This window comes from Bactrocera neohumeralis, unplaced genomic scaffold, assembly GCF_024586455.1.
Source record: "Bactrocera neohumeralis isolate Rockhampton unplaced genomic scaffold, APGP_CSIRO_Bneo_wtdbg2-racon-allhic-juicebox.fasta_v2 cluster11, whole genome shotgun sequence".
In the NCBI taxonomy this organism is placed as follows: Eukaryota; Metazoa; Arthropoda; class Insecta; order Diptera; family Tephritidae; genus Bactrocera; species Bactrocera neohumeralis.
The window spans coordinates 1,234,683-1,254,116 of NW_026089624.1; the positions used below are offsets into that span (position 1 = coordinate 1,234,683).

Here is a 19,434-nt window from a genome sequence, read left to right on the forward strand (position 1 = left end):
CCCCTTATAAATTACATGGAAAAAATAATTTTTTTTGTGGTGGTTTTTTCGAAATCGATCTTCAGTAATCGAAGTCGATTAAGAATTGATTCTTGACATTTGAAAAAACGATTATTTTACGAGAAATCTCGATTCTCGAGTAGAATCCGAATCGAATTTACCATCCCAACTGGCAGCCATCGCGTGCACATATAATAACCTCCGCAGAATAACCACCACAAAAAAGATGATTTTTTTTCCATGTAATTTATATCGAAAACAGACACCTCTTAATATTAATATTAAGAGCTCATATTTTGAGTGACTTTATTTTACACATTTCGAAAGGTTTGAGTCTGTTTTTCAGTTGAAAAAAAAGGTTGTCTCAAAATGGCACACCCTAATATGTATATTACATGTGCGCGCATTGATCTGCATGTTCATATATGCAGTGGCGGATCCACGGGGGGGAAATTAGGGAAATTTCCCCCCCTTGGAACCGCAAACCCGGAAAATTTCACTTGTTTGCTAGAAAAATATTCTCTGCATTAAAAAAAATTATTGTACAACAGTGTAAAAAAATAGGCGTGTCATGAAGACACGCGATAGAAGTGAAACTGAATGATTGGATCGGCAAGGATTATTTAATTTTCTATGTTTAGAGGGAGAGGAATCATTTTAATCACGTGTCAAACACTTCTTGATAGTAAGGGATCGGGGGATATACAAAGCCATTCAATTTCGACAATGTTGGAATTTTGTCTCTCCTCAAAGCCTAGCGATAGCTGGTGCATGCCAGCTCATTATTACTTTTGAATTCAGGAAATTTTTGTTGAATACGAATTTCATTTTCAACGGATAGAGTCTTCAAGTCATTTTTAAACCATAATCTATCACATACACAACACGTAAAACCGAATGGATTATTTATAAAATCACGGTGAAAGTTCTTATGTCCAGTTTTGAACTTATTAAAGTCTGAATATTGTAATCGATCACCATTATGTACATCACAGTCAGGAGGAGGATGAGTCGAAGTCGTTGCTAATAGTTCATTCTCTGGACCACTTACACTATCGTCCACACTGTCACGTAAGAGGTTAGCACGTGTTTGCCTCCGTTCCCTGCTATCTCGTTCAATTTCAGTTCTACTTTTTTTCCTTCAATTCCTTCACTCGCCCGTTTTTTCTCCCGGCACGTTTTTGTCCTTTCTGCACCCGACTTCGGCATATTTGCACAAAACTCTCAATTTAAGTAATGAAGACACGCACAAAAACAAAATACGTTGCTTATGATCACTGTGTTAGAAACCAACAGCTGATTTCCGCGATCGCGACGTAGCCTGAACGCAGAGAATGGCATGACAGACAGGCCTCTCACTCTCGCTCGATTCCCGCTAACATTTCTTAGTTACATGTAATTCGCGTAGCTCAGCATCCCCCACAAAAGTAAGTACAAGTGAAAATATTAAGGCGTTCTGATCTTGGTAAACTGCCCATCATCCCGAAAAACTCTCTAAATGTTCATTGGACTTACAACGTTAGAGCGACGTCAAAAAAGTTGCCGATCGACTTTACACCTAAAAATGGAAAATTTCAAAGATGGCAGCCCTCCCATAAGAAGGTCTCAGATGGACTTCAAAAGTTGCCCAAAATTGACCCCCAGCAAAATGAAAATACAATTTCATGAAACCAATCTAACAATTTCAAATAAAGAACCGATGAGATTTTGCAAATTTTATGCGCCTTTAAAAATCACCCATTACAACAATCTTCTCACCAAATATACTGTGGAAATCACAACAAGATATTATCATAAATTACATTATATGACCTGTCTAAACTTATTTAACCCTTTTCTGGGCGACTCACAGCGGAAGTATTAAATTCTGAATTGAGAAAGAGTCGAAGTCTTGAGTACAGTATGAGACATATATGCCCCAAAGATATGTAGAATTAATGGGGCGTTCGATAGTCGCAAGCGGCATCGTGTCTATATGTTTTTCGTAGTTCGTGGTGTCACCTAGCGTCAGTTGACACCATGAACCATAAACTGCGGGCATATATGCCTCATACTGTACAATTGGTACTATTGAATATAAAAACACTCGACGCATGGTAATGCTTATCTCGCCCAAAACGCCTCAACTTGACTGTCCAATAGAATCACGCTATGCCCAGCTGAGCGGAATCATCTATATAGTAACTATAAGTTGCCCAAGTTACCCTTATACCTTATTCTAGAAAATAAAGTGCCCAATTTTGAATATCTAAAATGATAAGTATCGATGTTGTTTCGATTTTACTGTTCATTTTCGTGCGTGGTGAAATTTCACTGACATTTAAAAGAGTGTTTACATAAAAATTGAGGTTATGTTTGTTTATTCGACAATAGTAGTAACCAATTTTGCATATAGAACCCGAGTTTTAACTTGCCCTCGTCCTCAGAACCCGGCGATTCCCGACGATGGAACTGGGGACACGGCGGGAAATGGCTCTGGAAAATCAGGCACGGAAATTTTCCCGGCTCTGTCGGGAAATGTTCCCGATTTTTATTCACATTTTGTAGAAAAAAAAAATATTCGGCAGGGTTCGTGAAAACAAGATGGGTAGAGAGGCACGATGCTGTCCTTCAATTTGTTGCGAAGTTACCGTTGATCATCGAAGCTCTGTCAAAAATCAGTGAGTGGAAGAACAGAGAAACAGCAGGCAAAGCAACAAATCTCACATCGGCTTTGTGCAAGTTCGAATTTATCGTCGGGCTCTTCTGTCTAAGCGACATTCTATCGCTCACCCATTCGCTCAGCGTAGTTCTTCAAAAGGAAGCAATTGATTTGGCGAAGGCATCAAAAATGATTGGGACTTTGCTTGCCACGTTGGAAAAAAAGAGGGAAAAAGTTGATGAAATATTCCGATTGATTTATTCAGTAGCCAAGAAAATGGCGGAAAAACTCGACATTGCGACGTGAAAACTTGCGAAGATTACTACAGGGTCTCTGTCTACATAACTATGCTGGATACCATCAAAGAAGATTTGGAAGCTCGTTTTTCACAAGAAGTTTTGGATGGTTACCAATTGAGTGTGTTGCTCCCAGAAAAAGCAAGTCTTTTAAAAGAAAACGAAATCGATGATCTAAACGGATGCTTGATAGAAAGATTCGGGAATCTTCTGGATGATGTAAAAAGCGTAAAAAAATTGAAATTCAAAGGTGAATTAAGCTACTGGCAATGTCACTGGCAGCAGCAACAAAAAATTGGAGGCAGCGAAATTCCAACTCCTTCACTGGAAACATTAAGAAAATGTGATGTTGACATATTCCCAACAATCCACACCTATGTCCGAGTATTCTGTACACTTCCCGTAACAAACGCGAGCTCTGAACGTTCTTTCTCTTATCTTCGCCGCATCAAAACATGGCTTAGGACGACCATGCTTCAAGAAAGACTAGTTGGATTAGCATTGCTTCATACGCATCATGACTTCGAAATCACCGCCGAAGAAGTCATCGAAAGATTCGCAAAACATGGCAGTCATGTTTTAATTTTTGATAAAATGAGCCACTATGTCATGCATGCATATGGTTGACTTTTCGATTATTACCACTTTGTTTACCTAAAAATTGGAATTGATAATATTTGTTTCATAATTTGTACTGTATTTCTCTCGCAATAATAAGTTTGAAACCCAAATCGAAAGATAAATTCAATTTCCCCCCCAAGAATCGTCTCTGGATCCTCCACTGATATATGTATATTCATTTATACTTATATGTACATATATTTGTATACATTACCGAACAAATAATGCACAAGCATAAAAAGTGGCAACAAAGTTCTCGTCGATTTGAAATATTTGTCAAATCTGAAATATTTTGCGGTGGCTCGCAAAAATCAGCGTCGATGTGTATGCAAGCTCATACAGAAACATACATTTTTACGATAGTTTGTTGGCGAAGCTGTGAGCTTGGCTATTGGTTGTCCGTGACAACGGAGATGCGGAAAGACGCGTGCGGCACTTGTCATTTCCTTATGAATGTTTGTACATATGAATGTGGCTCGTATTTGTTTTCGTAAACATAAAGACAAATGTGCCAAAGAAACAATATATGTACATGTGTATATCCTGTGTAAGCACTTTTTTATTTTGCTTGTCGCTCTATCCGCAAGAAATAACGCTCCGAACACATAGAAAGCGACACGACATGGCAGCACGACAGTGAACTGTATGAAATTGTAATATTTTGTTCAAAGTGAAATTTTTTATGCAAAAATTAAGTAAATAGGTATATATTTATAATTTAAAAGTTTTAAATTATCAATTGTAATTACAAATGATATATCAGCGGTAATTTCTGCTTTGATTTGTAAAATTACGTCAGGTGTGTTAGAGCTTTGAATAATTTTACATTTAACATATTAGTGGCTCACTCCTCTCTACTGTCAACTCTACTGTCGTGCCTACTGTTGTCGGCAAATATAAAAATATTTTCAAATTTGCGAGAGCGACAACTGACGGTCTGCAGTCGTGTAGTTGTGCAGCTGTCTAAATTACTGTTTCCATAAGAACGTGCGTATTTTATTATTTGACAGATGTCGCTTGCAGTCTGTCGCGCTCTATGTGTTCAGAACATAAATGCAAAAAAATTTATTGAAAATAAAATGAATTTGATATACATATATTTTTAAATAATTAATTTATTTATTGAGTTATAATTAAAAAAATTAAATATAGAAATGATTTTTGTTTGATAGGTATAAATAAATTTATAGCAAAATACAAAAACGGTGCGTGGAGTCCCTACGCGCGGATGAAGTTATACTTCTTAGTGATATTCCAAGAAATGCATAGCATTTGGTATGAAAGAAAACTAGAAACCTTAAATTCACATTTTATAAATTTATTATGCACATAAAATGAAGAATAAAGAAAAGTCTAAATGAAGGAACTTTGACTAGAATGTAGTTCTGTCTCTTCGTTGCGGAAAAGAATATGCAGCGTAATCATCTCTCTTTTGTAATCCATCAACACGCGTTGAGGGCCCAGCAGTTATCGGTGAATGGACGATCGTTGATTCATCAGTAGTTATAGATGCTCCCGCAGAGATTGATGGATGTTGAATCTTTTTTTACGCGCTCTCTGATATTCCGCAGCTGTTTTCCTCTTCTTCGTTAGACTGCCAGCTATCATTTCCAATTTCTCCTTTTCCCGCTCTGCTTTCTTTCGTGCTCTGTATTCACGATAATATTGTGCTGTTTTTCCTCCTCTTGAAACACGGGCTACACTGTCTTTTTCCGCTGTAAAATCAATTTAAAATCAAAACATTAAAATTCTTGCCAATCCAATTGATATTAGTTTCAAGGCACCAGTTTAATAATAATAATTAAGCATAAGGTGCATCTATTACGGACAATTGAAATATTCAAGAGAAACTTACCATCACATAACCTGGAATCCGCTGTATTATGTGTATTATCACTGTCATTTATTTTATCAACATTGATCGGAGGTCCAGCCAATTTGGCTGCCATATTGTTTTGTGAAGATCAGGTAGGTCGGAATTCGCCACGCAATTTTAACATTTTTTACAATTCTCCCACATATTCTAACCGAGAATATGAAGAGACAGAAATATATGTATTTATAAAATGATTTCTTTGATATTCCATAGGATGGAAATATGTATGTAGAACTCTTTTATTTTTGATTTATTATTTTTCAAATTATTTAATGCTAATTTGATCTTATTTTATAATAACTCATTTTAAATATATAAAAGATTTACCTAAACATTATGATGATATTTTCATGATTCATACGCAATGTACGAATGTAAGCAATTTCGTTTTGCCGTCGACATTTCAATTTCTCACGCTTCAATTTTTGCTTTCAACCAAGAAATCGCTTGTATGTATGTATGTGATATATATGCCTTTGCGTTTTGCCGTCGGCATTTCCATATTGACATGCAAAAGTAATTATGTATTTCATTGTTTCGTTTTGGTCCAAAATCAAATATATTATATATTCATATGTAAACATGTTTTACACTTTACATAAAATTGAAGTTTCAATAATTGCGCCAATTTTCATAAAGTTGGAAATTTTGCGCGAATAAGACGTGTGCGGGTTAAGTCGTGAATTTTACTTATACTAATTAATTTGAAAGTGCCGAAAAATGCGAAACGAAATTTCAATAATGCGAAAACAATCATACATACATATATTATGTCGTTTGCACATTTGTCTGTATGTTTGCGAAAGCAAATGTTCTACAAAAGCATATTTCTATACTTAAACAAAATTATTAGAACCATCGTATGCTTCTTATGTACATGCATAACCAAACCATACTTAAGTCAGCGCAACCTAAGTGTCAATGGTGGTGTTGGTGGTAAGCGCTTGGAAAGTCAAGATGCTACCACAGGTTCGAATCTCGACAGAATAAATTTTTAATTTTTTGCTTTTAACATCGTATACTATACAAATAAATATTTTTCTTATATTTATCACAGCAATATTATGTATATGTGTATTATGTATATTGCTGTGATAAATTTAATTTCTATTAGTAAGAAAAATATTTATTAGCATAGTATACGATGTTAAAAGGCATACATCTTCTATCCTATCTTGTGTATCTGCACATGCTCATATGAGTGCATGTATACGCATTTGCGCGTTCAGAAATTGAAATCATATTTTCATCACTTATCAATATACTTATTACATGTGCGCGCATTGACTTGCATGTTCATACATTCATATATACTTATATGTACATATATTTGCATACATTGCCAAACAAATAATGCACAAGCATACAAACATACATATGCGTACACATATGTATATGTCACAAACAAAAAATTGATCTTCACAAGACAATATGTCAGAGAAATTGGCGAAGAACAAGTGTAGTACATTTTACAACAAAGACGATTTAATTCATGAACCCAGGAAAATTCCACAAGCGATCTCACTTCATTCATAAAAACAGAGGCCGTAACATCTCCCCGAGCATGCCTTTGCCAACAAGTCGTCTTTTTGCGACGATGGCAAAAGCCAAAAATCATAAATTGCACTACTTACTGGTGCTTCTCGCAAAAATCTGCGTCGATATGTATTCACGATCATACATATACATACATACATATTTACGCATGTTTGTAGGCGAAGCTGCTACAGCGGCAAGGGGTGACAATTGGCGGCCAGTACTTTACTTATGCCATAGAAATTCTATTGCTACGAATATGGAAATGACAACGAATAATGCAAATATGCAAATTTCTAAATGTCATTAATTTCTTTAAAGAAATGAAAGGAATGAATGATCCTGAGATGTATAGTCTTTTAACGGCCAACGCAGAGCATTTCAACCAAAAGGAATTTATTCATTAAAATCACCACTCAGAAGTCGTTTTATCCGTTGTAAGCGAACGATTTTCGAAGAAACATCATTTCTAATATGCCACAAGACAAAATTAGAAATGAACTTCTTGAACCTCACGCTGTCAGATAAAACGATATACTTCGTCATTGCGGGTCGATTTCCAAAAAATGTAAATGAAGACTAACTACAGAAATGATCCTGTAAAGTATAGCCTTAATTTTTCAACGGCCAACGCAGAGTATTTCAACCAAAATATACGCAAAATAGTTGAGAATTCGCAGAAATGAAAGACAAACGAAAGAAAAAGAAGCATAACTTCAATAATGCACAAGCATAAAAAACATACATATGCGCAGCAGCAGCAAGGAAAGGGGTAACAATCGGCGATCTATTGTATATTTCTTTCATGCATAACCAAACCATAATTAGGACAACGCAATACAAGTGCCAAGTGGTATTGGTGTAAGCGCTTGAAAAGTTACGACGAGCACGTATGTTCGAATCCCAACAGAATTTATTTTTAATTGAATATGTCACCAACCAAAAATTGAAACATTGTTCTACAAAAACAACTACAGCATAAGCATGGCAACATTGTGTTTTTGGTAGAAAAGCCGAGCTGTGCCGAAAGAAGCGAACAAACGATCGCCGATTGTCACCGCTTCGCTTGCTGCTCGAACATTTTCGCAGACAAAGTTGCGTAGATTCATATTGAGCAAGGTTGCGCAACCTGAATCTATCGCAACCTTTTCCGAACTCGTATAAGAAGTATAACTTCAAAAATAGTAAAGTTGTTTATCTAGTTTTTCCCCGATTTTGTGAAAGAACTAAAATTTTTATCATTTTTCTAAAAAACATCGTTCATGTGATACAAAATAATCACGTGCCACCATATTTGTTACAATTGGCATCTCTACAATTTACTACATTATACTTCTACTCATTCTTATTTGTTCTACTTTACATGTTCAATTTGCATTGTATTCAATTTTGTCATAGTCATTCATTTTGATTATTTTGAAGAAGTTCGTTAAATGTAAGCAAGCAGTCCCATTTTGAGTTCAGTAAAAAGCGGTCATCTGACTCTATCTTGAAGGATGGATATAAGTAAATCCAGATTGTAATTAAAGACTAGTGATACAAGAGCAAGTAGAACGCAATTTATCTTCGCAGCCGTATGTATATGCACAGTCGCACGTATGTATGCAACCATTGTCATATCTGCATATGTATGAGCGGTCACGCGAGACAACGCAGCCAAGTTCGCAGCAACCACTTACGTCGTGGTATCCGAATCAACCGTTCATCATGCAACAACCGTTATCAGTAATTGCGACACAAGAAATTAATGCGTCAAATAAACACAGAACAGAGAACGGCTTCCGTTGAGCGCAAAAATGTTCATGCACGATCAATACCCGAACTATCAGCACATTCGGCTCAAGCGCTCAAAATGGCATTCGTGAACGTTTTCGCTACTGAGCTAAATTCATCTCAATTGCAGTAAATTCGTTTGCTTGCTGAGTTTATTCACGCTCGTGTTGAAACAGCTCTACTCACGCGTTCGCTCATTCGGCTAAACAATGATCGTGTTGAATGAAAACAAAAACACAAAAGAGCAAACTCAACGCCTATGAGCAAACTCAATGGCTATGAGCAAACTTAACGCATATGAATAAACTCACTGTGCTTGAATAAAAGCGCCGTCCCCTTAAGCGATTTGCAGCACTTACATACATATGCCTGTTTAAATTTGAAGAATTTTTTGGCAAATATTTTAAAATATTGTTACAGGATTGGCAGTATATATGTAAATCCATTCCAAATAGTGCCATCCTCTTTAATAGTTTCAGTTAATATATTCCAAACAATTCTCCTTCCCTTATGTCGGGCTGACAATGTGTAGGCGTTTGTACGTATTTTTTCTAAAATATCTTCTTGCTCCATATCGACGGGATGACAAATACACACTAAAATATAAGTTGTGTACCAAATTCTTAGTGCAATGCATGAGACACATAAGCTGATCACGAACAAAGCATACAAAAACTATATACATACCAGAGAACTGCAAAACTCACTTTTTCCTTAAATCAGCTCATACGTAAAAGTTTCTATTCAATTCCAATCACTAAGCGAAAGTGAGCTAAACATTTCGTAAAGTGAGCGAGCATGAGCTAAATATTTCGTGAAGTGAGCAAACGTGAGCAAAGCATTTCGGACCGAAGGCTCACATTGTACGCGAATGAGCGATTCGGCAACATGAGCTGATTTTTACTCAACGCTGTGTTTTGCTCAGTGACTGGACTTGAATAGAAACTTTTGCGTATGAGCTGATTCAAGGAAAAAGTGAGTTTTGCAGTTCTCTGATGCAGAACATAGAGAACGATCAGTCTCTTGGTTCGATGAAACATGCATGAGAGCGGGAAAGAGAGCACAAGCAACAAGAGGCAGAGGTTATGCACCAAGCGAAATTGCGGCGATTCTGCCTGAGTTCAACCCCATTGACAACACGTACACGTCGATACAATTTATAGAGAGAGTTGAGCAATTGAGAGCAGCATATCATTGGGAACACACTTTCGTCATATTAGCTGTTCTCAAGAGGCTGCGGGAGTGGCTAAGCGATGGGCTGATGCACAGCCAGTATTTCTTGAGTGGAGTGATTTTTTAGTTTATTTTTTTGGCAGATTTTCCGTGCGTTAGAAATGACACACATATAAGAATGGTGAATACAAGAAGGGGTAAGGTTGAGAAAATTAAATCCTTACTTCAAGTTTTTCAGCTCTGTTCGGCATCCAATCGAACAACATACAAAATTAAATTTGCACCTTCTCTATGTCTTTATGTTTAATTATAATGTGTATGAAATTCAGATTAGTTGCCAAATGTTTTGGGAAGTCGAATGCCAGGTGAATTCAGGTGCATTTTTTAAAAACAAATTCCGAATTAGAGCAAGTCTTTCAATGAATTGTGTATTATGTTGAAAGGCTTAGAGAACAAAAACACTAACAACTGAAAAGCAATTCAATTAGAAAAACGCATTGCTTTTGCTTTACATGCTCTGGGCTTTTCCACAGAATACTGAGCAATTGGAAATATGTTCGGAATTGGTAAAAGCGCTGTCTGCTCCATTCTAATTGATTTCTGTAATGAAGTCTGGCGATGTTTGTGGCCTTTTTGGTTTAAGAAATTTAAAATAAACGAAATTCAATTACGGGAGTATTTGAATGGTTTTGAGTCATTAGGTTTCTCTCAAGTGTTAGGTAATTAGGTAATAAGTTAAATTTTTTACAATGGAGTTTTTAAGTTTTAGATGTTTGTCATATAGAAGTTCGCCTAGCAGTAGAAGATGTTGTTGACTACTAAAATTACAAAGGCTGGTATTCCACAGTTCCTTGGCTTTAGTAGATGCAAGGTAAGTTTTTTCATGAAGCTCGTTTAAACACCTAATGTATTTTTTTAATGTTATACAAGGTGCGTTCCAAAGTAAACTTTTTGAATCTAGCGCCCCCTGGTGGAGCCATCTACATATATGTCGACTGGTGTGTTAGAATCTGCTATCTTTATTGAGGTTATTGCGTTCTAAGTGTCAGTATGTTTGTGTTATCGGTGCGAAAGTGAGCTTCGAACAAAGAGCCAACATTAAATTTTGTTTTAAAATTGGTAAAACTTTTACCGAAACGACATACTATTTTGAATAAAATAAATTGATTTTGCCGAAAAAACCAGACAAGCGTTCGTTTCATGTTTCGGTGACTTATTTTATTTATTCATTAAATTCTTATTTTTTAATTGCAGTACAAAAAAAAATATATTTCTATATATTTATTTTTATATTCATGGTCACATTTATTTCTATTCATATTTGTATTGATATGCACAGGTTATTTATATATTTTAAAACTAAAACTTAATTTTAATTTAGACCTATTTTTGGTGACGAAGGAAGTCGATAAAAGCGTCCTTCATTTCTTTTGCATCGTTAGCATACAAGTATCTTTCTAGCAGGCAAAGACGCTTTTCATCGGCTTCCTTCATCGCCTCAGTCGCCTTTAAAAAATCGTCACGCATTTCTTCCATAACCATCACCGACGTCTTCTTTTTTTTTGTAGAATCGCTTGACGATGGCCGAACGCAGCTACCCGACGAAGAAGGGCCACTGCCTGGCCTCCACATAGATCGGCTCCATATCAGCTGAAAATATGGATACATATAAAAGACAAAGAACAAACTAATAAAAGCGTAAATAAACATTCCATAGTTTTCCTTTCATTGCGAATTATGGAACTTACTCCAATGCGCTTACAACTTACCCACAAAGCTGTCCTCCACAAGCTCAGCGGAATAAAAGCCGCGATAGCCGCCTACTGCTTGATGAACTGCTTTTGAATGCTTCCATCGACCCTAGGAGACACCTGATTTCTACCTCTCTTGCCTAAAATTATAACAAAAAATAATATTTAATAATGTACATTTACTTCATAATACATTAACTACCTGTATTTTTTTGTTTACTTCATAATTATTATCTACCAGTATTTTTTTTGTGAAATTATGTATTTAAATTTTTATTTCGTTGGCCGTATATACATGTCCAACAGACAACATTGCGCTGGACTTTTCTTTCGTATATATGCATATTCTTCCTTGTGGAGTGAAGCTGTGTTGCCATAATTGTAATAAATCGGCCTCGCCAGCCTCACTCCATATGACCCTCTTCTTTCTTTTTTTCAAATTTTGCCATTATGAACTTTTATTTTTATTTATATTAACTGGAAATTTTTTGGTTTGTTACCTTTTTTTGTTTCTTAAGTTTTCTTGTTTTAAATTTTGATCGTTTGTAGTGTCAAAATCAACTTCGATTAAACTAATGGGACCAAAAGATGGCGCAAATCCGAGTCGCAGCGGGAGATTTAGAGCGTGTCGGTTACAAATCACTTCGAAGAAGTGGTTTTGAAGTGTCATTTTTGTTTGGCGAAATCTTGTTAAATTTATAAGCGATCGGATGCGTTTATTATCTGAGCTCTTTAGCGAGGAAAATAACAATACTTAATGAAAACGTGCCTTTCAGCGCGACAACGTATCAGTAATTATGCGGACAGGTCCTCTAGTTTTGACTGTGCCCAAAAAATATTTGAATTTAAACAGCGCGCGTCGAAGGATTTGGAGAATTATTTTTTTTTAAGGTCGGTAGTACTATCAGTAACATTTTTGTTAAATTTCATATCAAAATATTTTTTAGTGTTTGAGATACGTGGGGTTTTGTGAACTGCTAAAAGTGAGTTTTTCGTTTTTTGCGATGTCGAAATTTGTTGAGCAAAGAATTTGCATTAAATTTTGTTTACGGAATCAATTTTCTGCTACAGATACGTTGAGGATGGTGCAGAAAGCCTTTGGTGATGAGGCTATGTCTAAAAAAATGTTTACAAATGGTATAGTGAGTTCCAAGCCGGCCGTGAACGTGTCGAAGACGAAGAGCGTCCAGGGCGACCAATCAACCTCAACCGACGAAGCTCACGTTCAAGATTTGGTGTTGAGAACCCGTCGATTAACAATTAGAGACCTTGCTAATGAAGTTGACATTTCTAAAGGCTCAGCCAATACCATTTTGAAGGATGTTTTGGACCTCAAGCGCGTCAAATCTCGACTGGTACCGAAAACATTGAATTTTTTGGAAAAACGGCGTCACGTTGAAGTGTGTGAAACGATGCTTTCTGACATCCAGGGTGTCATGAAACGCATTATAACTGGCGATGATACTTGGATCTATGCCTACGACCCCGAAACAACCGATCAGTCGAGCGAATATCGTGCCAAAAGAGAGCCGAGACCAAAAAAATCGCCCCAAAGTCGCTCAAAAATCAAGGTCATGTTGACTGTTTTCTTCGATTATCGTGGTGTTGTGCATTATGAATTCCTTCCAACCGGTCAAACAGTCAACAAGGAATATTATTTGAACGTTATGCGTCATTTGCGTAACGCTATCCGCCTAAAAAGGCCGGAATTGTGGAAAGACAAATCTTGGTTTTTACACCGCGAAAATGCACCATCCCATACTGCCCTCGGATTTCGTGATCATTTCGCCAAAAACTCAACCCATATCGTTCCGCAACCACCGTATTCACCTGATCTGGCGCCGTGCGACTTCTAGCTGTTTACCAAATCAAAAGACCGCTCCGGGGACACCGTTTTTATACGATCAAGCCGCGGCGAAGACGGAACTGAAGGCCATCCCGGAAAGTGACTACAACCAGTGTTTCGAAGATTGGAAAATCCGTTGGCATAAGTGCATTGCATCGAGAGGGGATTACTTTGAAGGGGATGAAATTGATTCTTCTTCTTCTTCTCAAAATAAATACAAAATAAATACAATCTAACCTTATTTTTTGGGCACAGTAAAACACACAAAGACTTAATAAGTATATTACAATGTCATGCACATACATACATACATATGCATGGATGTAATTACAATTCAAATTCAAATCAAGATATTATCACTTATCAGAAATAACATGTGCGCGAGTTAAGGAACGTATTCCTTATAATAGTATCTTATCAAAATATCCTCAACAAACAAACATCAAAACAACCTTATCTTAGAACAACAGAAGTGCACTATCAGTGCAACAAACAATAACAACCCAAATAGCCATCTACTTGTAAGCAACCGGTATCTCAATAGTATAAGTAGCACTAAGATTTATGTAAACAAACCTATACAACTAGTAATAAGTAAACATACAAGTTAGTATAACTAGATGTAAGAACCACGATTTTAACTGGATTATTCTTGCTTGCGCAAGTTTTGAAAATTTATCTATTGCTGTTAAGACTAATTTTTTTCAGTTAAGAATATGTCTATATGAAGCGTATGTCCAGGAAACTCAGGTATTGGGGTTTGTGTAATTGCTTATTCAAAGTATATATTGCATACCTGGCATTGTTCTACCAGTGTAGCTATTCTTTGTCTCATTTTCGGAAAATAATATTTCTTTGATAGTTGCAGTTTGTTTTCCTGAGCGTTCCTATGAGCCCTGTTGTGAATCTGTCAAATTATCTCATCCTGGTCTGTTTCTTTTGTTATGTTCTGGATACAGTCTTTGGATCTGTCCCATTATGTGTTCTGTCGTGTAGATTCCATTTATTACTGAAGGGTTTAAGTACTTTCTTAATATTTTCATTAAATCGTCATCAGAATATGTTGGTTGAAAAACAGTATGTCTAGGGGAATGGAATGGTAAACTTGTAGTCAGGAGGATATTCTTTGTAAATAAAAATTTGGTTTTTAAAAGCGTTTATCGGTACCTCAATGCTGGGAATACGATAAAAGAAGGGCTTTGAGCACTGCATCCGTATAAATTTGTACTTTAGAATCACCATAAAGATAACCTTTAAAAGTCTATTCTGCCCAACATATGGCTAACATTTCTTTTTTCGCGGTTTCATAACCTTCTTCAGTTTTTGGGAGTTCTCGATATAAACGCAATTGGTCTGTCAGATTGAGAGAGTACTGCTCCTATTGCATGATCAGAGGCATCTGTGGTTAATGTAAATTCTTTATTGTCGGGGTATTGTAGTATTACGTCATCAGATATTAACGCATTTTTGGCTTTCTGCTTTCTTGGCCTCATTGTTTAGATGTACTATTTTTCTAGATGAAGCCCCCTTTGATATGCGCCCATCTTCCTCCCTAAGTAGTGTCGTCAGTAGTTTAGCTATTGCAGCATAGCCCGTTATAAACCTTCTATAATATCCTGATAGTCCAAGGAATGATCTCAGTTCTTTAAGGGTTTTGGGCTATGGTTTCTACTTTTGCCGGATTTGTTTCTATTCCTTTTTCTGTGATACCAAATCCTAAAATTTCTAATTTGTTTTTAAAAAAACTCGCATTTGTCTAGTTGGAATTTAATATTGGCTGCATTTAGAGTCTTGAATATAAGGTCAAGATTTTTGTAATGAGTCTCTTCATCTTGGCTAAAGACGATAATATCGTCAATGTAAATATAACAAATATTACCTATGTAATCCCTGAGTATATCATCAAAGGCACGTTGGAATATTGAAGGGGCATTTTTCAACCCAAAGGAGAGTCTAGTGAATTCGTACTTTCCGTTATTCTCGGAGAACGCTGTTTTTTCTATATCATTATCCTTCAAGAGGATCTGATGGAACCCACTTTTGAGGTCTAACACAGAAAATATTTTATTATTTCCTAACTGTGCAAGTACTCCGTTAATGTCTGGTATAGGGTATCTGTTTGCTTTTGTAACACTGTTTATTTTTCTGTAGTCAATGACCATTCTGTATTTTATTGTATTTGATGCATCTAATTTTTTGGGGACAATCCACACAGGTGAATTGTAGGGTGATCCGGAAGGTCGTATTATATTGTTATATAAAAGTTCTTTAATTTTCTTGTTGACTTCGTCTTTCAAATCCATGGGGTACTGATAGAATTTTGAGTATACTAGTGTGTCTGTACTTGTGCGTATTTCGGCTTTAACGTTAGTGGTATAGGTCAGTTTGTCATCGGGTTTTGCAAACAGATTTGGGTATTTTTTTAGCAAACGGTTTATATCTTTTCGTTGACGATTTGTAAGATGATCTAATCTGGGTATAATTGCTTTTATTGATTCAAATTTTTTCTCTTTTATGGGAATATTCATCCCGTTTCTAAGAAATAATTTATCTTTTTCGGTGTCAATAATTGCACCTAGTTCCTTCAAACTGTCATTTCCTAATATTCCGTCACATGTTCTGAGCGTGGGTAATAAAAAAAATTTGGATCATTAAAAAACTAATGGGTTATTTATATTTTACCTCCTACGGATATTGCATGAAAAGGGGTTTCATTCCGAAGTGGATTCTGTACAAGTTTTGGCTAAATATAATTTCTATTGGATCTGGTCTCAATCAGTATTTTAAGCATTTATCCGCTCCTCACCTTTCATTCAAAGTATGGAAGTGAGGAGTCAGTTATTCTAAAAAATTAAGATAAATAGAATTGGATTGTTGTTCTTGGTCACTATTTTCATTAACTTCGGTATAGTAAATAATCATTCATAATTGGTACTGGTTCTTCTGTACGTGTTTGTTAGTGAGTATACGTCTGAATATTAAAATTCCTTTTTCGTTTGGCTATTTCGGTAGTGGGCCTGGGTGATCTTTTACTTAAATCAAATTGTGGTCGGTTCATGTAGTTAATCTGCTTAGTTTGGATGTCCATCGGTTCTGGTAGCATAGAACGAAATGGTTAGTACATTGGTCATTGTACGTTACGGTTCTGTGCGAATTGGTTACCTACATTAGTAAAATACGGCCTTTGTTGTGATTGTTCAAAAAAATTATTTGATTATCTGGGATTCATAGTTGGGTTTCGCAGTGTGCTAAATCTAGGTGGAAGAAATGGTCTAGCTTGAAAATGTAAATGGTGAGGACCCGGAACCTGGCGTGGTATTAACATTGGTATATTGGTTTGATTTCTAAATATGGTATGCTTGATTCTCTAAATTTAAACATAAATTGGGTAAATCAACAGGCTTCTTCATGCCGAGAAGATGTGAAAGGCTACCACATAATCCGCAAATAAATGTATCAACTACAGCTTGGTCATTAGTTGTTCTGATTCCCTGCCTAATTCCATACAGCCTATCTTATTAAGGATAAACGATAAATGCTTATAGATGGCCTGATGGAATTCTTCAACAAACTGGTCAGAACCTTGTGCTATGGTGGTCATTTGGTACACTAATGTCCTCAAGTCAATTTTGTCTGCATGGTGTAGCGGAAGGATGGAGTGGAGGGTGGAGCCATGTTTGGAGGATGGAGTCATGTGGAGAAGTTCACGCAAGTGAGAAAAGTTCTCTGATCGCCATTCACTTGGGAGTGGCCAGAAACGATTCTTTTACATATGACTCAAGCAGCTCACGACTTCCGGTCTTTGACCAAGTATCCTCTGGGTAGCCTAAGAACGTCCGTTCGAAGGCGAGCTAAAGTGAGAAGGCGAAACAACCCCTACATAGGGTTGTGCGCTTGGTTTGGGACCAGCCACGCAAAAAACTATACCAATGAAAAACTAGCAACAGTCTCGGATGAGAAACCCCCCTTTTGATGACGACCATGGCAAACGAAATAAGGACTACGATATTAGGGCATGCACCTAGAATGTCCGGCACCTTAATTGGGAAGATGCCGCTGCCCAGCTGGTTGATGTCCTCGTAAAAATAAAGGCTGACATCCAGCCGTCCAAAAAATGCGATGGACGGGACAAGGACTGAGGCGAGTAGATCCTTGTGGTTTTACAACAGTGGCCATATAAAGGAGCGTTAATATGGTGTGGGATTCGTGGTGGGAGAGATTCCGTCGCCGAGGACTGTCATTTTTCAATATATCCCTGATTTGCGCCCTCGCCTCGACGGAAGAAAAGGACGATGTGACCAAATATGCCTTTTATGAGTGCTTGGAACGCACTTATGAGAGCTGGCCCGGCCACAATATCAAAATCGTGCTTGGCGTCCTCCTCTGCTTCCCTCGGGAGGTACTGCGTCGAACACTCTCAGAGCTGGAGTATTTTCATCCATTCAGACAACCTGACCTATCCAGCGCAGCCGCTGCCCTTAATTCGCTGAATTCGTCGTATATCTCATACAGCTCATCGTTCAATCTTATGCGATATTCGCCGTAGCCAACTCTCAAAGGCTCATAAATCTTGCGCAGAGCCTTTCGCTCGAAGACTCATCAGTTGTTGTCATCGTCCATGCCTCAGCACCATATAGCAGGACGGAAATACTTAGTGACTTATAGAGTTTGGATTTCGTCGTCGAAGGAAGACTTTATCCCTTAATTGCCTACTCAATCCGAAGTAGCACCTGTTGGCAAGAGTTATTCTGCATAGGATTTCCAGGCTGACATTGTTGGTGGTGTTTATACTGGTTCCAAAGTAGACGAAGACCTAGTCGCGAGTGTGTGACGACTGTTTATTTGATGACAGAAGATATTTCGTCTTGCCCTCATTCACTGCCAGACCCATTTGCTTTGCTACCTTATCCAGTCCGGAGAAAGCAGAACTAACAGCGCGGGTGTTGAGGCCGATGGTATCAATATAATCGAAAACCTTCTGTTAGCCGCCGCATCTTTTTGTAGAATTTTCGAGCATCACTCCTGTCGGCCAGCTTGTCAAACTCTTCATACTCACACATTTCGGCCCTTTTCTTCTTCTGTCTGCAAAAGCGTCTCGCTTCCCTCTTCATCTCTCGGTATCTATACCATCCTCAAGTGTTGTGGTCGATCGTAACGTTGCGAGTTAGGCAGTCTGCTTTCTCTCCACTGCGATACGGCACTCCTCGTCGAACCAGTTGTTCTTTTGCATTTTCCGAAAACCAATGGTTTTGGGCGCAATGTCGTCCCTCAGTTCCCTTATACCGAGTTGTTGACGAGTGCTCTCAGAGAGCAGGGGTGCAAGTTGAGTAGAAAATCGTTCGGCTGTCTGTTGTGGTTGCAGCTTCTCGACGTTGAACCTTCCTTGTGTTTGTTTACGTGCATTTTTTGCTGCGCAGAGACTGGTGCGAATCTTGCCTGCAACAAGATAGTGGTTCGAGTCGGATCGTACGCACATCTAAAACACTGGAGATGTGTCTTCCATCTATCACAACATGAGAGATCTGGTTGTTGGTTTTTTGATTCGGAGACAGCCAGGTGGCTTGATGAATTTTCTAATGCCGGAATCTAGTTCTACAGATAACCATATTTCGGGCCCGGTGAAGTCGGTCAGCCTCAACACATTTGGGGATGTTTCATTGTGGAGATTGAGTTTACGGACCGTGGTGACAAAGATGCCTTCTTTGCCCACACTGGCGTTACAGTTGCCAAGCACGAGTTTTATATCGTGGCGGGGCAGCTCTCATAGATGCGCTCCAAGCGCTCATAGAAGGCATCTTTGATCACATCGTCCTTCTCTTCCGTCGAGGCGAGGGCGCAAATCAGGGATATATTGAAAAATGACAGTCCTCGGCGACGGAATCTCTCCCACCACGAATCCCACACCATATTAACGCTCCTTT

At 37.5% G+C, this 19,434-nt stretch overlaps 1 pseudogene; it reads right to left on the reverse strand.

The window, feature by feature from the left end:
- Positions 1–7,381: 7,381 nt before the first annotated feature.
- On the reverse strand, positions 7,382–7,584 carry LOC126766316 (small nucleolar RNA U3; annotated as a pseudogene).
- Positions 7,585–19,434: the final 11,850 nt, after the last annotated feature.